A 24,172-nucleotide genomic window follows, 5' to 3' on the forward strand; every position below is an offset into this window, starting at 1 on the left:
CTTTGTTTTCTCAACACCACATATAGAAGGTTAACCCGAAATTGTGTCCGTTACAGTTTTAAATCTTTGATTTTAAATGAGTAAGACTTGGCTTATACTTTCATTTCATCATCAAATTGACTGTTCGATAATAATCATTTTCTGTTCAAGGTAAACCGATGTGATAAACAATTTCAATTGGTCGAGACTTCGGAGCACACCAATTTAGAAATATGTGGACAACGGGTATCAACTTGTCTCACTCCAGGAACGAACGAACGGGTATGAAGATACGCCTCGTCACAAACTAGTTAAACGGACTGTTATACGTGTGATAGTCCTGACAGTGTTCAAAATAAGCCTTATCTAATATTTTGGAAATATATTGGGTTTAAATTTTTTTAAAATATCTTACAATCTCTGTTAAAAATTAAATAGTCTGATTTCGATAGAGCCTTTATTTAAAAAAAGGAAGAAAAGAAGACAGTGATATACAAGGGTAAATATCAAGCGTGGAAATATAACTTCATTAAAATAAAAGATAAAAAAAAAGAATACAAATCTCAAAAGGGTTTAACTCTTATATGATATAAACGTCTTGGAAAACAAACCGCAACAAATTAATTGACCAGCGGCTGCCAGGCAGGAGACGCCCACATTTTGCAAGAGATGGATAGAGAACAAGCTAAAAACAAAAACGAGTTTTTGTACAATCAGGGGTCATAATCCAGAAAGTTATGGCCTGGAATGCGCAAATATCAAAAGGGACTGGGATGTTTGGAATATAAAGATATTTTTTAAGTTCCATCAAAATTGGATACAAATATGCATTTCAAGTTTCATCAAAATCGGCACAACCTTGATATACCAGATATTTACACTATTTGCGTACGAGAGGCGGCCATTTTGTCAGTCAGTTTTGGTCCGATTTTTACGAAATTCGAACTCAACCTTCATAACCGTGTTTTTTGAAATCGGATAATAATTGTGACCTTCAGAGGGACCACAAGCTAAAAAGGAAGTTACGATTCGATACGCGCAAATATCGACAGGAACCAAGATCTTTGGGTTATAAACACGCATTTCAAGTTTCAACAAAATCGGATTAAAATTGTGACCTCTACAGCGTCCACAACCTTGATAATGATATACCATATTTTTACACTATTCGCGCACAAGCGGCGGCCATTCTGTCCGTCAGTTTTGGTCCGATTTTCACGAAATTCGAACTCAATCTTTATTAAAGTGTAACGGTCATATACTAAAAGGTTTTTTTTTAAATTGGATAAAAATTGTGACCTCTGGAGGAACCACAAGCCAAAAACGCGATTTTTCGTACAATCAGGGGCCATAATTCAGGAAGTTACGATTCGATATGCGCGAATAGCGAAAGGAACCAAGTTTCATCAAAATCGGATCAAAATTGTGACCTCTAGAGTGTCCACAAGCTAAAAACACGATTTTTCGTACAATCAGGGGCCATAATCCATGAAGTTATGGTCCGATACATGCCAATATCGAAAGGAATCGAGATCGTAGGGAGATAAAGCTATATTTCAAGTTTTGTTGAAATCGGATAAAAATTTTGACCTGTAGAGTGTCCACAAACAAATTGTGGACGGACGGACAAACAGTGACGACGACAATATACGTGCGGCGTATAAAAAGGAAACAAAAAAGACGTTAGCCCAAATTTCATTTCACACAAGATGATAAACTCGCCTTCAAAGTAAAATAAGAACCTTAAAAATAGATAAAGTTAATTATCCAACACTGATATTTTAAACAATCTTAGTAAAAGTGTAATAAGAATTTTAAAAATTAATACAAAATTATCTACCACTGAGATGTTAAACAGTCTTAGTAAAAGTAAATAAGAATTTTAAAACTAAATACAAATTTATCAAACACTGAGATATTAAACCGTCTTAGTAAAAAGTTAAATAAGAATTTATCCAAAATGAAATAGATTTCTTAAAAAGGACACATCACTGAGATGTTAAGAATGTTAAAACTAGATACAAAATTATCGAACACTGATATTACACAGTCTAAGCAAAAGTAAAATAAGAATTTTAAAACTAAATACATAGTTATCCAACAATGAGATATTACACAGTCTTACCAAAAGTAAAATAAGAATTTTAAAACTAAATACATAGTTATCCAACAATGAGATATTACACAGTCTTACCAAAAGTAAAATAAGAATTTTAAAACTTAAATACATCGTTATCCAACAATGAGATATTAAACAGTCTTAGTAAAAGTAAAATAAGAATTGTAAAAACAAGATACAAAATGAAAGAAATATCTTAAAGAGGACACATCACTGAGACGTTATAACCGTCTTAGAAACATAACATATATTAAACGTTATTTTGAGAAAAAAAAGAATGGCGTCATATTTTCAAAGAAATAGAAAATTTCGTATCGTTGAATTTACTAAGCATGTGTTGTTAAAAAAACCAGATACTAGTCTGGTAATAATAGAAAGGGAGGGCACTGTATCTTTAGTAGATATCTTTGATGAACATCAGAAAAGTTGAGATGAGCATAAGTGACATACTGACTGTCATGGTACATCCATCTGTAATAAAAGAACACGGGTTAAGGTTAATATAATTAAGCTGGCTCCTTTTCAAGGATTTTAACAAAGGTACAGGCATATATATATATATATATATATATATATATATATATATATATATATTACAATTAAATGACATACCACCAAAATGCCATACGTGTTATCTCCCTTACGTGAAATTTAATTACACTAAAATGGCCAATTATTATATATTAATGATATAGCATCTGAGGCGTAAAAAATATCAACGCAGTACTAAAACGGCAGTGTCTTACCACACTTATAACCGGAAGTCCTTTCAAATCCTTCATCTGCAGCTTTGGTAATATCTGCACTACATCCACGACTTTGTAGGCATGCCTTGTATCTATTCAGTATTCTATTCAAAATAACAAAACAAAACCATTATTATTATTCTTACCTTTCGGGGTGCAAAAAACATAGACAGCCTACTAACCCATCACAACAAATGTGAAGTGAAAATATGAATTGTAGATGATAGGAGTAGACTCTTCCATGTTAGTATTTTCATTATACAAAGCACAAATATGTTTTTCTTTCGTAAAATAAATGTCTGAAGGCCTGCGCACAACAAGTGAGTTAGTTATACAAAGGTATATAATTTATCACGATTATCGCTAAGTGGGCTGGGGAGCGGGAGGTCTGTCATTGAGTCAACTGGTGTGGTTTCGATTCCCCGCCTGTCCAACCTCGTAGGTTTTCTCCGGGTCCTCCAGTTTCCTCCCACTGCTCAAGACCACGGCGCTCAAGCGAATTATTGAAATAAAATGGAATCATATGTTAGTCTCGAAATGACATAGTTTGTGTCGAGTAGACATTTATTGAAATAAAATTAAACCATACTAGTCCCGATATAACCTAGTTCGTGTCGAGTGGAAGTTAAACCTCACCCGCTAAGTGTTTGATTATGACAGCCTGCGGCCGGCCAAGGTTGTCTGCAATAAAAAATGCAGTCACTGCTGCCCGTAAATGACCAAAACTACGAATGTAAATCGTCGTGATTTCAGTTTTGTCAATTTATTTGTCTACGGTTTTGACAGTTTTTCTACTGTTTATTTATGAATCTTCACATTACTTGTACCAAGTTGACACAAAGTTCTTATTATTTTCTTCTAGTTGGGGAATAACCCCAAGATCGATAACCATTTCTCGGGGAAAAGGGTTGACGATGGTTTCTGATACAAGGCACCCTGATGAAGATATTTGTAGTTTGCTACCTAAAAACTACGGGTAACTTGAGGGGAGCCTAAAATCCAAGATGTCGGCCAAAAATGGTTTGACATAGTTCACGAAATGCCCCATGTCATTTTATAGGTTTTATTGGTCCCCGGACTCATTTTTGAGGTTTCAAATTGATCCAATATGCCGGCAGCAAAAAGTAATCTTTCAATACCAATAACAATATACACGTGTGATATGTCTTATAGGGGGCGCAGGGCACGAATATTCAATTTCCAAGCTGATGGGACTAATGGGAATGGAGATATCATACAGACATTAATCATTTTTGCGACTACAGGCCTACATAATGTAATGATAACATCCAAATTTTTTAAAAAAACATCCACGAATCTTATCCTTCATATACTACAGCTATCATAATACATTATATGACCCCGAAAACGTGTCAAGAATCTCAGTATTTTGAGTCATCTGTCGAATTGCGCGCTCAGATTGAGAAGTATTTTTATTTTGGAAGTTATCGACCGAGAAGTTTTTTAAACACGGTGGCATAGGGCATCAGGTGTGTATCATATAGACTAACACTTTCCAGCCACGCCCAAGAGGCGATGGCGGATTCTGGAGTCTGTAATGCAACATAAGGTAGGATTAATAGTTAGAGAGAGAGAGAGAGAGAGAGAGAGAGAGAGAGAGAGAGAGAGAGAGAGAGAGAGAAATGAGGTTTAACGTCCACTCGACACAAACTAGGTCATTTCGGGACTAACACATGGTTCAATTTTATTTCAATAATTCGCACGTGCGTAGGGGTCTTTAGCAGTGGGAGGAAACCGGATGACCCGGAGAAAACCCACGAGGTTGGACAGGCCACCCTACTCCTTGTCACGTACAACCGGGGAATCGAAACCCCGCCAGTTGACTCAATGACAGACCGTATGGTACAGCACAGCGCGCACGTGCTAACCATTCGGCCATCCAACCCCCCAAACGGAGCAAGAAATGGCGTACACAGGGTGGGTGGGGCGCCAGGCATCGTTGCCTTTGATGTAAAAGGTTTAGGTCATCTGATTTTACACACGTCTCAGTAGTAGGTCCTGAACTTTGGTATTGATTTGGCAGTCGGGGCATATAATGGCCCCGGCATCACCAACCTCTGCACGTCGTCAACAATGGCACCGTAAAGGAACATATTTATTTAGACATTGTTGACTTCTTGATTATCCTTAAACTTGCAGGAGCAGCTTTTAAGGAAACATTTTGACTTTAAATATTTCAAATAAATTACTCTTAAAGGCCCCTCCTGCGTAATAGGTCAGTTTCGGTGTGTTGAAATTAAGTCAATTACGTTTCCAAGGAATGTGTGACCGCGAATCCGGATTCTTGACCTTTTTCATACAATAAGTCAAATAATCTCGTAACCGTGACAGAACATATTGTATGGTTTGAATAAACCAGTGTTTTGGCATGAGCGTTGCATCCCGGTATACGCATCTGTTTTCACACCGAAAAGTACCTTCAAGCATTGGGAAACGACGCCATCCGACCGAGTTTGTATCAAACCGACTCATGACTCGTATTCACAGATATAATTTTGTACAGGTGCGGCCCTTCGTCTTTTCGCGGGTGGACAAACGCCATACACTGTGCTATGTGGGAAATTTTGTTCGGATCGCGGCGCTACGGCTTACTCTTATATCGAATTCCAAATGCCAAGGATTCTTTTTAGTGCATGCCAATATGTACCCTGGACCTCGTTTTTTTCGTCCCATACCAACTCATACTCCTCGCAGTGTTTCGTTTGATTAGAGCTAATCCCACTACTCACTGCTGTAAAGAAGGCAAATTCTTGTTCTAAATTATGACTGGTCAATAGTCCGATTAACAACCAATAGCGAACTGCGTAACAATACCAAACACAGCTCCAAATTGGACCAAGTATGTTTACATAACGTTACGTCATGACTCACGATTTTATTATGCCCAATTAACCAGTGCATAGCAGAATATTGCAGAAAAACTAATTGTGACGAACGAGGCTACCAGCACGGACATAATGTAAACAATACTGTTTTGAGTCGAACAACACTTTCACTGTTTTTAACACCTGAAATTACTGTCCATAGTTTTATGAAAGGCCCCTGATTAAAAGAAGGGCTGTCATGTTGCTGTGCTTGGGGATATAATTGATTGAACGGGATGAATAGACACGCTCCCTCAAAAGCGCAAGTATCAGAAGCTAATCCAGCAATGGCCAGCGAGAGATTTCTCGGGCCATTGCTTCAGGAATATGATACCAACTAGGCCCGAGAAAGAGTTGATTCTTATTTGAATTGGGCTATGGTATGATAATTTAGCCAGTGTGGTTATAATCGAAGCGTGTGTGGGCGTTCACTGCGATATACTTTGTCACGATTAGTTGTAATATGCCAGGATTAGCTAAGATGGACATTAACAGGGACAATTGCTATCGAATTGTTTCGGTCTATTATCAAAAGGATAAAGATAGTCAATAAAATATAAATATTTACCCGCAAGCTTCAGAAAGCGTGAGGCCGGAACTTTTGTATTGGGAATCATTCGTAGGATCGCAGCTTTTAACAGAGCTTGTACTACATTCTGCATCTATGATGGACTTGGTGTTGAGAACTGAAAAAGTCAAGCCGGTTCATGATATAAATGTAAATTATGTTTTTAACCCATCGAGCCAACTACCCTATGTGATATCTCCTGTCCACTCTCCTCATCTGGCTGTCCGTTAGTATTATTTTTTTTTGGGGGGGGGGCAGTAACTGAGTCAACGGGCGTGGTTTTGAATCGCCGGTTGTACGTGACAAGGAGTAGGGTCGCCTGTCCAACCTCGTGTGTTTTCTCAGGGTCCCCCGGTTTCCTCCAAATACGAAAGACCCCTACGCGCAAGCGAATTATTTAAATAAAAAATTAAACCACGTTAGTCCCGAAATGACCAAGGTTGTGTCGAGTGGGCTTTAAACCCCATCTCTCTCTCTCTCTCCGTGGGCATTTTAGATTGTCTGCTTCATCCTAGACAGTGGCGGCTCTGGCCACCTGTGGTAGGAGGGGCAACGGCGCGAGCTTCAACTAGGAGTATGGGGGCCTTCCCCAGAATTTTTGAAACATTGACTGCCGGAAATGCACTCTGGTAGTATTTCAGGTACTGATCGATTAGATAAATAGAACTGACCAGATACCGCCTGTCGCCCGACCACTAGTTTATCCGACCAGATTGGAAAGTGTCAAACCAACAGACCTGCGAACCTCATGAGCGTCAAGGTAGCGGATGGGGGTATGGGGGGACATCACCTAGAAATTTGTTAAAAATAGACAGCCTGAAATGCAGTCTGACAGTATTCAGGCACCGATTGTCGAGATAGAGTTGACCAAATACCGTCTGTCGCCTGCTCACTAGTGGAAAGTGTCAAACGAACGGACTTGCGAACTTCAACGAAGCCCTCGAAATGCAGTCTGGCAGTATTTCAGGCACTGGTCGTCGAGATAAATAGAGCCTACCAGATACCGCCTGACGAAAAATCACTAGTTTATCCGACCAGAAAGTGTCAAACGAACGGAGTGAGTGAATCAAGGTGAATGAATATTTTAGCGACGATATTTTGAAAAATAGATTGCCGGAAATGCAGTCTGGCAGTATTCAGACACTGGTCGTCGAGATAAATAGAACTGATCAGATACTGTCTATGTAACACTATCTTAGTATAACAGAGACCAGTTTCGTACATATATGATTTATTTACATTGGAACAGAATATAACACATCTACATAATTACAACAGCAATACATGTACTTAAACTATATAAGAACTAGTCTACATCGAGGACTAGACTACGACAGGAACACATCTAACAATATTAAATCCACCATTCTGCCCCTCTGCCAAGGCAGCGGCTGAACTCGGGTGAGTCCATACACTCGTCCACGCCTCTCTTCTCCTCCCCGCTCCTCTCTGTCTAACTATCAGCAAACGCCTGGTTATATAGCCCCAATTGCACTGCGTATTTCCTTTGAAGTCATTATCAGGTCATGGTATGATTACTGACCAGTGCATATTCCTTTGAATTAATGCAGAGAGTGTGCATAGATCATATGTAGTTTGTAAATGACATGAGATTAATTACATGTTTAATTAGAACGTGACTAAACAGAAGTATACAGAGTTGAAAAGTCGACATCGTCCATTATCAAAACCAGCTTAGGTCAATAAGTTCGCAGAATCTAAATAATAGTTCGTATTTTATAAAGTAGAAAATTAAGCACTTTGTCACATCTGTCGCCAAATCCCATAGAGGGGGGTGTCAAACAAACGGAGTGAGCGAATCAAAGTGAATAAAAGACCTTGCAGCGATGAACCTATACCTCAAAACTATGAGGATCGTAAAAGGCATTTCTCAAGTGGTTCACGGGTTATTGTTTAAAAGTAGGTTTACAACAGGATGTGTGCGGTAAGAAATCACTCGGACGTTAAAACATGCAAGTTTATGACTGAGTTGGAATGTCGGATTTAATCACCGTAGAAGGTATTGATTACCGAAACATATCACAAATCGGGCTTGGCGCCGCCACTGCCCGTAGAACCACCAACTGATTTAATCACCTTAGAAGGATTACCGAAACTTATCACAAATTTTTTTTTTTTAAATTAGTTTTTGTTTTGGGGAGTGGGGTGGGGTGTGAAAGAAGTTAGCGTAAATGGTAAGACAACTGTCTACACATGATAAGGCAAGTGAAATGAAATATTATTTCGAATTTCCTCTGTCCTTCACTAGTGACAAGGGAGGACCGATAAACTTACTCAGCCGGGATCATACACGGGACATCCAGGTTAACGTTATTACGCACTGAGCCCCCGTGCCGCCCCACCCACGTCAACGTATCAATAATAAAACCAAAACGAACATTACTAACGGGCTTATCTTATCAAGATTAAATAAATAATATGATTCTTATATCGTTCTAAACTCCAAACAAAGTCAGATCAAAGCGCACACAAAGTCAATTCTAAGTCACTTCAGAGGTTTTTTTTTAATATTTAGAAAAACAGGAATGTCTTAAATTTAGATTTAAATATTAAAAATGTTGGAGCAGATTTTAAAGCTAACGGGAGGATATTCCACTTCAAGGCCACTGAAACTTCAAATGATTTTAAACCATTTTTTTTCAGTTTCCACTTTGATGATAATGTAATGTATTGTTGAGATTGGGATCACAGAGGTCGTATTGACTGGTAAGGATTAACAAGTTCCTTTAAATATGAAGGAGAATTTCCATGAATGCACTGATACACAACTGTTAAAATTTTTAATTCTATCCTTTCCCTTGTGCGCAGCCAGTGCAGAGAATTTAGTACTGGAGATATACTAAAACGTTTTGATGATTTGGAAACTAATCGAGCTGCCGAATTTTGTATTTTCTGTAGTTTTTGTTATAATTCAGATGAAATGCCTATAAGAAGACGGTTACAGTAATCTAATTTTGATCAAATTAATTGTTGTACACGGGTTGCTGTGATTTCTGTCGTTAACACATGACGGATGTCATCATTTAGGTTTAATCTATCGCATGCCATCCACGACTTTACAATGCATGTTTGAATGTTATTCAGGCTTTGGTGATGTGACAGTACAGGCAAGCTCTCAATTAGGTGGTCGTTGGAATTCGATAGAAGAGTAGGAGTAGGTCGTCGTGCCGCTATCCGGGCAAAATTTGGAATTTAATATAAAAGTAGGCCGTTGCGCCACTGCAGAGCAAAATTCCCGTTAAAGCACATTAATGGGGCTTAGTCGGAGCATTTCTTTTTATTGACGTAGACTGTTTTTGTCAACAATTGAAATAAATCCGTGTTCCTACGGCTACTGTAATGGTATCACCTGTTGACAATGCAGCAGTATTTATATACTTGTAGCCTTCTCCGTAACTGTAACACATTGTTCTCCTTTAAACACCAAACAGAATGGGCATACACTCTTCTCTGCATCAGCATTCGTTTCTGCTGTTAACATGCGTAAATGGACCAATTTGGGAAAAAATGCGACGTCTGGTTGCCGATGTGACGTCACGGTAACGTCATGCTGTTATAGAGACCAAAGCCCTGTATAGGGAAAGTAATGACAACTCATTAACAGGTGCCATTTTGGGTCCCAACTATGACGCCATAAAAACTATGACGCCATATCGTCATAATAATATAGCTTTATTGCAAAACGTTTTATTTTTTTCTTGGTATAACGTTTTACGTGTCCTAAATATGTCAGATAAAATCATACTCAAAATCGACCAAGGCAAAATGACAGGTTTAACAGAATTCAATTTGGCGTTCTTTGGGAACTATCGGAGAGCGATATCTCGTAATCAGTGTCTTTCAGTGGTTTTTAGGATAAATAATTTATTTTTATATTCCTCGAACACAGAATGGTTATGCAAGTGAAATGTGTCGAAAAATCGCATTTGACAAACATCAATTAAAAGAATGTATTTGTCATTTGGTGGCGCGCATTTCTTTCCAAATCACAGCCAAATTTGGTAATATAATACCATTTAACAAAACAAAACACAAAAAAAGAAACAACATTAATTTGGTAATAAAAGGGCAGCGATGATCTCAAAAATTTAATTTCGAGAATTCTTGAGGGTAGAAATTCAAAATGGCCGGCATATAAACGCAATACTCTTTCCCCCCTCTGTTAAGTCTACGGAAGCGTAATAGGGCCATTAATTTATTCTTTTCTAAATTTTAAAACCTGTAAGTCAATAACTTGAAAATTCCGGGTAGTAAAAGGCCATACAAGAAAGATAATACGCCCACACAGCAGCCTTGACACAAATATAGGCTACCAGAAATGTAAGGGATATGTAACGGATAAAAGTAACTAGTAACTTCAAGTTAGTATCTTGAAAATTCAAGTTAGTATCTTGAAAAATTGAAAATAGAATAATAAAAAAAAATATGTGGCCCTATTACACTTCCGTAGATTATTCTGTCCAAAATACCAAAGAAATAACTAACTGGACGTCAAGTCTTATTTTTTTCCACTCTAAAATTAACTGTGAAATCACAGAAGAGTAAAAATGAAATGGGGTTTAGCGTCCTATTGTTCTGCTACTAAACTGGGCTAATGAAGACGGGCATACGCCATACAGTGTGCTATGAGGGAAATTTTGCCGGGCAGCGGCACTACGGCCTACTCTTATATCGAATTCCAAATTCTAGGGGATCTTTTACGTGCACGCCAATGTTTTTCGTACCATCCGAACGACTAGACAGCTGTCCTTGTCAGACCCTCCGTCCTGCATCACTGACAAGGGGAAACCACTCCGGAAAATCTGGATGTACTTTCTCGGCCTATGCAGGGATCGAACACCCGACCTAGCGAGCCAGCGTCTCACCCACTTAGCCATTTGATGTTGGTATATTATAATGTAGGTCTATATATTTGTGAAAAAATAAATGTTGACTATTTTTTACTTAATAAACAGAGAAGATACCGAATTTCAAATTGGGATATAGACCATAAAATATAGATATATAATGTAATCCTATATTTTATTACAAATAAATTTGTGCTTTTTTTTTCTCTGAAATAAACATTGAAAAACAGCATTGTAAATTGTAAAGAAGAGTATCTGATATAAGTAGTTATTAAAAAAAATATGATATAGGTCTATAATATAAGTATTTTTTTTTTTTTTTTAAAAAGAAAATAGAATATAGGCCTCTGCAATGACAGATGTTTATTAATAAAAATACCCCACAAAAAATAACTTATATATAGGCCTATATGTCTTTGAACTTTTCTAAAATTACTAGAAATCGGACGCAAATATAGGCCTATATATGTGAATAGCCTAAGAATAATAATAATAATAAAGACTCTAAAATTACTTTTCTAAAATTACTAGAAATCGGACGCAAATATAGGCCTATAGTATAGTATATGCGAATAAAGACCTAAAATTACAGCTTATACTGACCACAAGACGAAAGAAAAAAATATAACTGAACAATACATCATGAGTTTTTTTCCTCTAAAATTAACTTTTCTAAAATTACTAGAAATCGGACGCAAATATAGGCCTATAGTATAGTATATGCGAATAAAGACCTAAAATTACAGCTTATACTGACCACAAGACGAAAGAAAAAAATATAACTGAACAATACATCATGAGTTTTTTTCCTCTAAAATTAACTGTGAAATTACAGAAAAGTAAAAGAAGAAAATGGTGTAAGGCCTATATATTTCTAACGAATAAATTTGGACGGCTTTGTATTTAATTAACATTGAAATACAAAATTTTAAATTGTAAAGAAGAAAATGGGATACAGGCTTGTAAAATATAGTTATGTAATGTAATCCTATATTTTAAAAAAGACAAATTTGTGCTGTTTTCTTTGAAATTAACACTGAAAACACAGAGTTGTAAATTGAAAAAGAGAAAATGGTATAAAGGCCTATAATGTAAGTAGTTTTTTTTTTTTAAAGAATATGATATAGGCCTATAACATTAAAAAAGGAAAATAGGATAAAGGCCCGTGAAGTGAAATGCTTTTATTAAACAATATACAGTTTCCATAATTACAGTAGACTATGGAGAAAATATACGACCCCCCCGAAAAAAATAACTTCTATATCTTTAAACTTTTCTAAAATACAACTGCGCATTTGATGCAAATCTTTTTATGTATACATAGGCTCTAGAATTACAGACTATGAAGATCATATTATGTAAGATCACACAAAATAACTTCTATATAACTTGACCCTTTTTTCTCTAAAATACTGAATAGTAGACAAAGAAATTGGGATATTTATATAAAGATCCTAAAAGGTAAAAAAATAAAGTAGAATATAGGTTTAGATGTGTGTATGTATGTAGAAAAAGCTATAAAATTACATATTAGGATAAAGAAGAGCACACAAAAAAAATAGCGGAACAGTATTTAAATTTGAATATTGTAATGCGCCACTGCAAAGACAAATTGGTAGTGTAAATACTGCTCCCACTTTTATTATTTTATCATCGGCACTGCATGTCAATAGATATTATGTACGGTTTTTTTTACCTAAGGACATGATACAGTTTTGGTATTCATAAATATTTAAAATATAGTATAAAATTCTGGACGAATACAACTGGTTGATTTCCAAACAATTTTAAAATCCAAAATCAAAACTGTAGCTTAAATAACAAGGGGTGGCATCTTAAATTTTCTTTTTCGTCATTTGATTTTATTTTTTTCCACACAATAGCGACATTTTATGGTTATTTCAGAATTCAATTATATAGTTTCTCTGCCACAAAAATTAAATATAACAGATTATGGAAAAATGGCATATTTTGGAAAAATTGAAGATTTGTTAAGTTATGGGTAGACAACTTGACCCTTAAATAAGTGAGAACTACTTTGGTGAATAGTTCCATAATCTTCGACATTAATACAAGAATTATAATTGCCCCCTCTATAGGGAACTATTAAAGGGGCTAAATCTGTTATCTTTGGCACCTATAGAAATGGACACAAACTGGTCGCAACACATAACAATGTTCAATCGTTTCTGTTTTACTGTAATTTCTAATCAGTTATGTTTGGCGAAATAAGCGAAGAGTCCAAATTGAATGGCAGTCTTTTTCGTCTGGTTATTCCAGTTTACACTGGTAGTCTTCTCCTATGGGATATATTAAGCCTCGTTCACCGAGTCGATTTATTGATTTATTATAAATGGCGCTCAAAAGGATTTTGGCACGCGATCTATGTGCTTATTTTAAAATGTTTATTTTGTTTTAAATATTGGATATCAGAAGTCCATCTTTCCACGGTAATATAACAACACCAATGTTGGTTTAATTCGATCAATAAGTCGTTTTTGCAATGTCGAAGACTGTGGATGATATTGGGTTAGCGACTCACATAGTCTGCCAGAATTAGGCCTGCATCTCACGTTTGTGGCATGAATGTGCAAACTAAGCTTTCCTGGTTTTAAATGATGGATTAGATTACACCCAATATAGTATTACAGATAAAAAAAGCCCCATCAATGGGCCCAAGGGAAATTTTAGGACCTCGAAGTTTTCCGACGTTCGAATTGGAAGGGTACCAGCCAACTCACTGATTTACCTTGTATCCGACCTGAAAACAAAAGTGATTCAAGTGCACCTTTTCTTTAGTTTCGTCGAAAATTCGAAGAGAAACAACGGAAATGGCAACTTCAGACAATTCAGAGAAAAAAATGCGTCATATGTGGTGAAGGGGAGGATAGTGGGGAACCATCTCGCGTTCTTAGTACCGGTTTAAGGACGTTATTGAATAGTGCGAGTATCAGGAAAGATTCGGTTACCGAGAATCGTATCAACAACACATCTATGCCGTCTGTCCATCATGACTGTAGACGTAAGTACACATATAAGCGTATTTTGTCCCGTATGTGGGTTGATGATGTCATGCCTAACAAAATACGTCGGTCGCCGGTACCCGAATTCGACTGGAAGTGAGTTTCATTAAAATCGGATAAAAAATGATCGTGACCTCTAGAGGGTCCACAACCTTGGTATTACATACATTTACACTATTTGCGTATAGGGAGCGGCCATTTGGCAAGCAGTCTCGGTGCAATTTCCACGAAATTAGAACTGACTAAATTTTCGTACAAGCAGGGGCCATAATCCAAGAAGTTACAGCCCAATACATGCCAATATCGAACGAAATCGAGGTCTTTGTGAGAGACAAGCCTATATTTCAAGTTTCGTCAAAATCGGATTAAAATTGTGACCTGTATAGTGTCTACAAATCTAATGTGAACGGACACACGGGCGACGACAATATACGTCCACATGAAAATGTCGGCGTATAAAAAAAAAACCCAAACAAATAAATCCGCGATGATAACCAGCGGCTGCCAGGCAGGATACGCCCACCTATTCGAGAGATGGATAGAAAACAAGCTAAAACGAAAGTGATTTTTCTTACAATCAAGGGCCATAATTCAGGAAATTACAATTCGATATGCGCAAATATCGAAAGGAACCGATATTTTTGGGTTATAAACTTACATTTCAAGTTTCAACAAAATCGGATAAAAATTGTGACCTCTATAGGGTCCACGCTATTTGAGAACAAAGGGCGGCCATTTTGTCTGTCAGTTTTGGGTCGATTTTCACCAAAATCGAACTCAGTCGTCCTTAGGGTGTAACGGTGATATAATAATACGTTTTTTTAAAATCGGATAAAAATTATGACCTCTATAGGGTCCACAAGCTAAAAACGCAATTTTTCGTACAATCAGGGGCCATAATTCAGGAAGTTACGTTCCGATATGCGCGAATATCGAAAGGAACCGAGATCTTTGGGTTATAAACTTACATTTCAAGTTTCATCAAAATAGGATTGAAATTGTGGCCTCTATAGGGTCCACAACCTTGATATACCATATTTTTACGCTATTTGAGAACGAACGGCGGCCGTTTTGTCTATCAGTTTTGGGCCGATTTTCACGAAATTCGAACTCAGTCGTCTTTAGGATGTAACGGTGATGTAATAGTACGGTTTTTTTAAATCGGATAAAAATTATGACCACTATAGGGTCCACAAGCTAAAAACGCGATTTTTCGTACAATCAGGGGCCATAATTCAGGAAGTTACGTTCCGATATTCACGAATATCGAAAGGAACCGAGAACTTTGGGTTATAAGCATACATTTCAAGTTTAAACCAAATCGGATAAAAATTGTGACCTTTACAGTGTTCACAAGCTAAAAACGTGATTTTTCGTACAATCAGGGGTCATAATCCATGAAGTTACGGTCCGATACATGCCAATATCGAAATGAACCGAGATCTTGGGGTGATAAACCTATATTTCAAGTTTCATTGAAATTGGATAATTGTGGAAGGACGGACGGACGGACAGGGGCGACGACAATATACGTCCACCTGAAAATGTGGGCGTATAAAAACGTACAAATAAAGTAACTATCCACGAAATAATCTTATGACATCAATGACATGGTATGCAGTCATCTGAATGAACATTATACTTTCATAACCATCCGTCACCTTACCATCATCAAGCTTTGGGAAAACGTGCACACAAAAAAGTAAAAAAAAAAACCCAAACACAAACATCTTTGGGGGAGGGGGCGCGAATGGTTAGCGCGTGCGCGTTGTATCATAAGTTCTGTCATTGAGTAAACTGGCCTGGTTTCGATTCCCCGGTTGTACGTGACAAGGAGTAGAGTCGCCTGGCCAACCTCGTGGGTTTCTCCCCACTGCTAAAGACCCCTACACGCAAGCGAATTATTGAAACAGAATTGAACCATGTTAGTCCCGAAATGACCGAGTTTGTGTAGAGTGGATGTTAAACCCCATTTCTCTCTCTCTCTCTCTCTTCTCTCTCAATTTGTTAAAATGGTTAAAAAGTGCTTTGGGAAAACGTGCATATAAGTTTCCATAATAAAATAAAAACAACAGTTGTGAATAAAGGTACCTTACCCATCAAGAGCACTAAAACCAGCAAAAAACGCATCCTGTTTATTTTGATACACAAGAGTTCAATGCCAATATTTCTTCTGGCCTCAATTTTAACAGAACAGGATTAATATACATGTAAATCTTTCGCAATCGAGCATGTTGGTTTGATTAAATTAACCAATCGGATTCTTCTATGTTATGATTGACAACGGATTTGAATAAGCGTTGATACCAAGGTTATTTATTGCAATTGTAATTTGCAGTTCATCGCTATGCAGTATAAAACTATAAAGCCCAAAATAACTTATGGCCCAAATGAACAGCCCAGGTTATGAACGATCCCATTGAATAATGCCCATATCGTTACACACATGCGTTGAGGAATTACTTAGAGGATTTTCTAAAATTCAGTGACCTTTATGTCATTGTGAATCGTCCCATTTGGTTTTGATGGTTTCTATAAAATTCACAAGCTTGGACTGTGAGTGGTTGAAAATAAACTCAAAATATATTGTTTCACTCTTCAACTTTGGTTGAAATTGGTGAAATGCGGTAGAAAGTTTCATTACGTCACAACCGTAGCAGAAGATTGGGACGTTATACCCCATTTCATTTCATTTCGTTAAGGATTGATGACCGATGTGATTGGTCAATATTTTGGAGCACAACTTTTAATTGAGGTAGATCTTCATTCGATTAATGTCTTGACCGAGTTCTATGATTTATGTTTTCCGCTAAGGTCGATTCAAATTGAGGGAGAGTGATGAAACTTGGTGTATAGTTTACACTGCATCAAAACTCTGACTAAATTCGATCTAAAATCGTTTTTTTTTATCTATTTATTTTGAAATGTTGCCTGATTCAATCCATACGTAAAAACGAACCTATTTGAGACAGAGGGGTGCTGGGCGGTTAGGGTTCCATTAATAGTAATACAACAGAAACAAGAGTTAACGCGCGAATCCGATGAGATTTCCAACCAAGGGTATATGCGTGTCTATGTGCTCTCCCTTCTGAAAAAGAACCTGGTAAATTTAATAGTCAACAATGATTGAATTGGGTATTGCGAAACAATCAAATAGCCGTTGTGTTACTAAACATGGAAATTCCCCGTTAACAATAAAGGACGGACTTAAAGGAGCTAAATCGCTAATATTTGGGACCGAGAAATTGACACAAATGGGTCGCAACGCATATATGAATGTATATAAACTTATAAATACTGAACCGTTTATGTTTGTACTGTAATTTGTAATCAGTTGGGGAGTTGGATGGCCGAATGGTTAGCACGTGCGAGCTGTATTATAAGACCTGTCATTGAGTCAACTGGCGTGGTTTCGAATCCCCGGTTGTACGTGACAAGGAGTAGGGTCGCCTGTCCAGCCTCGTGGGTTTTCTCCGGGTCCTCCCACTGCTAAAGACCCCTACGCGCAAGCGAATTATTGAAATAAAATTAAACCACATGTTAGTCCCGAAATGACCTAGTTTGTGTCGAGTGGACGTTAAACCCCATTTCTCTCTTTCTCTTTCTAATCAGTTATATTCGGCGAAATACTCGGAGAATGGCAGTCTTTGGCGCATGTAGTAATCTCCTACATGGGATATGATTAGCCTCGTTCATCGAGTCGCTTCATACAACTGGCGCTCGAAAGCATTAGTGCACACGATTCGTGTGCCAATTTAAAAATCTTCACTTTTTTCCTTAAATATTGGATTTCAGGAGCCCAACTTATCACGGTAAGATAACAACATTAATGTTAATTTAAATTGAGCAATAAGTCGTGTTTGCAATGTCAAAGGCTGTGTATGATACTGAGTTAAAGACTTGGCTACTTTAACCTTTGGTTTCTCATTTCCCAGGTCCTATAATCGCGGTTGTGATGGTATCGCATGAATGAACACAATGTAATTTGTTTTCGTGTCGGTTCACTAAATTGCTATGTTTATTACTATGTATAGAAAATTGAACAGGACGTACTTTTAATGCTTTTGGAAATCAGTATGTCCTTTAAGTCATGGCTGATTGTGAATTTAACAAAATTTAAATACATTCTCATAAATTTACATTATGATGACATTTATATATACATCCATGTAGTTGGGAACGCATGTATGTAGTAGACGCGAGAAAAAACGCTGCTAAACACTGCTGAAAAGTCGTTCGTAGAGTAACTTTTATTCCGCGCGCCATTTCTCTCCCACGGAAACGTTTACATAAAAACGGTACTATTACATATTATGCATTAGATCAACTTTTCGTTTTGACCGGGGAAAAAACCTACAAGGAAAGCTGGTCTAAAATTATACAGAAATCCTTCCCTGTTGAGTCATCGTTATATAGTCACGATTGACTGCTTGAGTAAATATTGTGCAACGCCGATAGGAAAATTGCTATGTTTATTACCATGTATAGAAAATTGAACAGGACGTACTTTTAATGCTTTTGGAAATCAGTATGTCTTTTAAGTCATAGCTGATTGTGAATTTAACAAAATTTAAATACATTCTCACCCTGATATGGAAAAGGTCGTAAGTGACATTTTTCACTTTTCGAGAAAATCGAGTTTAAAGGTTTGAAAATGGTCCTGTAAAATTGTTTATTTATTGTTTTTTCTAATATTTTGTACAGTATATTATGATTGGGAATAGCTAGAAATGCAATATAAAGTTTTCAGTTATCAGGTGTGGTAACTCGGAAAAGTCACTTACGACCTTTTTCTACTCTCTACCTATAACCAAAGATACATACTTATTGCTGTTTACGACCTTATGTGATTTTGCCATGGGGTGGAAGTTATATTGGTCTTACGGGTACGCTTTGGATCTTAAGGTCTGTAATTGAGTTAAGTGGCATGGTTAACAGTATGGTAGCCTGCTCAACCTCGTTGGGTTTTCTCCGACTTTCTATCATTGATACAGACCCCTACGCGCAAGCAAATTATTGAAGTAAAATTATGGCCTAGTTTGTGTTCAGTGGATGTTATACCCCTCTCTAACCCCAGGCCCCTCTTCCCTCTATCCCTCACGCTATCTTGATACCTTTCTCTGGCTCTCGCGCGCACCCTCCCTGTCAAGCCTCACGGTATCGTACAACCTTCTCTCTATCTCACTCTCTTCACCTCTCTATCTCGCCCACTTGTTATCTCACTCTAGTCCCCACTCTTCCTTGCTGTGCCCCCCCCCCCCCCTGCTCTCCCTTCTCTATCGCTACTCCCTACCCTTGCTAGCTCCCTCCCTACCACCCTCAGCCTTTAGCTTATTCTCTCTCTCGATCTCTTCTATCCTTCTCACAGTAGATTGATAGTATCATCACATCGCAGGCTTATCACTATCTCTCTCTAACCCCCCACCCCCTCCGCCCCTCACCCACTAGATTGCTCTCCTCATATCGATAGTTCTCTTTAGACCCCGCCCCATCTCTCCATCTCTAGCTCTCGCCTTCTATCTCGCTATCTTCCTAGGTCTCTATCTCACGCGCTCTATCTTTCTCTCTAGCTCACGCCCTCTCTCCCGATCTTTCTTGCTCTTTCTCTAGTTCTTTATCTTGTGGATTCTCTCTCTTTCTATCTCTCTCTAATAGTCTAAGCTTACTCTCTAGCTCTCGCCCTTCTCTCTAGCTTGTTCTCCCTCGAGGTCAAGCTCTCCCTCACCCCTTTCTTTTGCGAGCTAACTCCCCCCCCCCCCTTAGGTTGTTCTCTGTAGCCCCACCCCCGCCCTTCTCTCTCTCTCTCTTCTCGAGGGACAAGTCTCATCCCTTGGCAGCCAACTCTCTAGCGCTTTTTGACCTCCCCACTCGCCCTCTAGCTATCTCTCTCCCTCTAGCTCCCCCCCCCCCTTACCGATAACTCTCTTAAGTCCCTCCCTCACTAGCCCATTCTGTAGCTGTCACTTTCCGTGTAGCTATCTCTCTAGGTCTCTCTCTATCTTACGCTCTCTAGCTCTCACCATCTCTCTCTTTCTCTAGCTCTTTCCATCTTGTTTCTTATCTTTCTCAGGGTGTGTGTGTGGGGTGGGGGGTGGATGGCCGAACGGTTAGCATGTGCGTGCTGTATCATAAGGTCTGTCACTGAAACAACTGGCGTAATTTCGATTCCCCGGTTGTACGTGACAAGGAGTATGATTGTCTGTCCAACCTCGTGGGTTTTCCCCGGGTCCTCCGGTTTCCCCACTGATAAAAGACCCCTACGCGCAAGCGAATTATTGAAGTAAAATTGAACCAAGTGGACGTTAATCCCCATCTCTCTCTCTCTCTACTCTTAAGCTCGCTCTCTAGCTCTTGTCCTCTCACTATAGCCCTCGTCCTCTCTAGTTCGCTCTCTCTAGCCTTCGCTCCCGCTAGCTCTCTGTCGCTAGCCCGCCTCTCTAGCTACCCCCCCCCCATCTCCCTCTCTATAGCCCTGTCTCTCTAAGTTACAATGTGGATCTCTCTTTCTCGCTCTCAGCCCCCACCCCCCTCTCTCTCTCTACTCCACTCCTAAGCTCGCTCTCTAGCCCTCGTCATCTCTAGTTCGCTCTCTCTAGCCCTCACTCCCGCTAGTTCTCTGTCCCTAGCCCACCTCTTTAACTACCCCCCCCCCTCTCTAGCTCTCTATAGCCCTATCTTTAAGTTACAATGTGGATCTCTCTTACTCTCTTTCTCGCTCTCAGACCCCCCCACCCATCGCTCCTTCTCTCTCTCTCTCTCTCTCTCTCTCTCTCTCTCAAGGGGCGTCTCATTGCATCACAACCCTCTCTCTATCCCTCTCTAGTTCCCATTCGCTCTAGTGTGTACGCATACCGTACTACAGTCCATTGAAACGGCGAACGTGGGGTATTAAAAGCGTCTCTTACATGCAGTATCGCAAAAAGGCCCCCCTACAGCCCCGTTCTTTGTGTAGTCTACTGTGAAAAAAAACCCCACAACACAATTTATATCGAAAAAACAATCACTGTTTTGTACACATATAGCACGACGTTTCGACAAGTATACCCTTATTGTTATCAAGCACAAAACGACAACGATAAGAGGATACTTGTCGAAACGTCGTGCTATGTGTGTACAGACCAGTGATTATTTTTTCCATATAAATTGTATTGTGTTTTTTTATGTGCCCAATCCCTAAATGTCACTCAAGGATTAAAGTCTACTGCGGGTTGATCAATTTTAAACACTACTATCGCAAAATGAAATGTACACAGGCTTTTGTGGGAAAGCCAGAAAGAAGTTTGCCAGAAAGAAGTTGCTACTGCACATATTTAAATGTCACTTACGACCTTGTTACACTGCCATCAGTGTACTTACTACCTTTCTCCGGTGACATCTTGGTAATGTTTTCCACTTACTACCTAATATTAATTACCCATATTGTAGTTTGTATCATTGCAATTGTCACCATTGTTTGTTATAACCTGGAGGGGTCAATTTATAAAGTTTTGGTGCAAAAATATCAAATTTGCCTGTTTTGTCACTTGCGACCTTTTACCTCTCAGGGGACGCGTTTACATTATGATGACATTTATATATACATCCATGTAGTTGGGAACGCATGTATGTAGTAGACGCGAGAAAAAACGCTGCTAAACACTGCTGAAAAGTCGTTCGTAGAGTAACTTTTATTCCGCGCGCCATTTCTCTCCCACGGAATCGTTTACATAAAAACGGTACTATTACATATTATGCATTAGATCAACTTTTCGTTTTGACCGGGGAAAAAACCTACAAGGAAAGCTGGTCTAAAATTACACAGAAATCCTTCCCTGTGGAGTCATCGTTATATATTGAGTAAATATTGTGCAACGCCGATAGGAAAATTACACCTAATATTTTTATTTTCCGCCGCTTCTTCTAATTGAGCTAGAAGGTCAAACTTGAGTGTTTATTAGATGAATGCCTTAAACGGGTTCGAAGATGGGTGTTTTTTGTGCTTGGGTTAAGCAAAGATAAGCAATTTGATTGGTTGATGCTTTGGGACACGTTAACATTAGTTCTAATGAAAGTAGCTAAGTCTCTAAGTCTGTATCATCCAAAGTGTTCGACATTGAAAACACGAATTATATGTTAATTTAAATCAACAGTGATGGTGTGATCTTACCGGGAAAAGATGGGCTTCTCATATCAAATATTTAAGACAAAATAAACATTTAAACTATTGGTACATGCGTTTCAGCGCCATTTGTAACAAGGGCCTCGAAGAACGAGGCTAGACATATTCCTCAAGTCATGTCAAACGGTGACACCATTTTCTTATCTAGAGAGCATGCGCAATAAATACTCTCAATGTAGACTGGAATAACCAGACGCTAGGGATTGCCATTCGATTGAGACTTCTGGCGTATTTCGCCGAACATAACTGATTTAAAATTAGAGTAAACACAAACACGATTGATGTAAATCAGTTTATATACATTCATATTATATTATTATATGCGTTGCTCCCCATTTGTGTCAATTACTGGGCCCCAAATATTAGCGATTAAGCTCCTTTAAATGAGGGTGATGAAACTTGGTGTATAGTTTCGTTACATCAATACCTTGACAAGTTCGATAATGGGCATTTTCGGATCAAGGTAAGCAGAGCGAAAAGCAATTTTATTTGTCGAGACTTTCGAGCACGACAACTTTGAGTGATGGTGATGAAACTTAGTGTATAGTTTCTTTACATCAATACCATACTTAACAAAGATCGATACTGAGCATTTTCTGCTCCGGGAAAGTAGAGATTGGTCTAGATTTTGGAACACAAAAACTCGCCTTCTAATGGAGTTAGAATGTTCAATCTTGGTGTAGGTGTCTATTACTAACAGGGTTTGATCCTGCTCATTTTCCACTAAACAGAGATAAGCAATTTGATTGGTTGAGACCGTGGAACATGGTAATTTTGGTTCTAATTAGGTGAGAGCGATGAAACTTCGAGAGATTGATCAATATCTTGACTAAGTTCGATGATCAGAATTTTCTGCTTAGGCTAATTACCGATAAGCAATTTGATTGTTGAAGACTTTGGAACATAACAATTATGCGTTTAATTGAGGTAAAATGTTTAAACTTCGTGTAAATGTTTATTAGGTGAATGTCTTGACTGAGTTCAATGATTAACATATTTTCACTAAAGCTAAGCAGAGCTAAGCAATTTCATTGGTCGATGTTTTGATTCTAACTGATGGAGAGTGATGAAATATCAGTGTATAGTTTCACTACCAGGCACTTAAAAACCTTGACTGATTTTGATCGTGAACATTATTTTTATGCTTAGACTAAATGTAGATAATCAGTTTGATTGCTCAATACTTTTGAAAAAGATAAATGTACAATGAATTAATATGTCTCATTTATTTACTTTCGGATTTCGCCGGGGGGACATCCGCCTCACTGTTGGCTTGTTTTAATCTTTTTTTAATAATAAATTTACATTTAATGAATAGCTTTGCGATGAATGGTGTAATATTTTCATTCTATTTCAAACTTTAACGTGCTGGAATGTGTTTTGTCCGGGAGTGAGAAATACTTTGGTGAATAGTAAAATATTGTCGTTCCATAATCTTCTACATTAAAACACGAATTATAATTGTCCCCCTTCTTTCGAAGAAAGCAGGGGGATATTAAATGTGCTAAATCTCTTATCTTTGGCACATAGAAATGGACACGAATATAAATAAACTGATTTATATTCAATCGTTTGTTTTTACTGTAATTTCTAATCAGTTATGTTCGGCGAAATACGCGAAGAGTCCAAATTGAATGACAGTCTTTGGCGTCTTGTTATTCCAGTTTACACCGGTTGTCTTCTCCTGTGGGATGTGTTAAGCCTCGTTCACGAAGTTGCTTCAGTATAAATAGCGCTCAAAAGTACTCCGATACGCTATTCATGTGTCAATTTTAAAATTTGTATTTTGTCTTAAATATTGGATATTAAGACCATCTTTTAACGGT

The 24,172-nt window shown here is 38.1% G+C and overlaps 1 long non-coding RNA gene across 1 annotated transcript; it reads right to left on the reverse strand.

Moving 5' to 3' along the window:
* Window positions 1–417: 417 nt before the first annotated feature.
* Window positions 418–16,420, reverse strand: LOC126830232 (uncharacterized). The gene is made up of 4 exons (XR_007683773.2): window positions 16,285–16,420; window positions 6,298–6,415; window positions 2,845–2,948; window positions 418–2,569 (listed from the first exon to the last, which is right to left on the reverse strand). It is a non-coding gene; the product is annotated as an uncharacterized LOC126830232 (long non-coding RNA).
* Between the last annotated feature and the right edge of the window lie 7,752 nt (window positions 16,421–24,172).

This window comes from Patella vulgata, chromosome 8 (assembly GCF_932274485.2).
Source record: "Patella vulgata chromosome 8, xgPatVulg1.2, whole genome shotgun sequence".
In the NCBI taxonomy this organism is placed as follows: Eukaryota; Metazoa; Mollusca; class Gastropoda; family Patellidae; genus Patella; species Patella vulgata.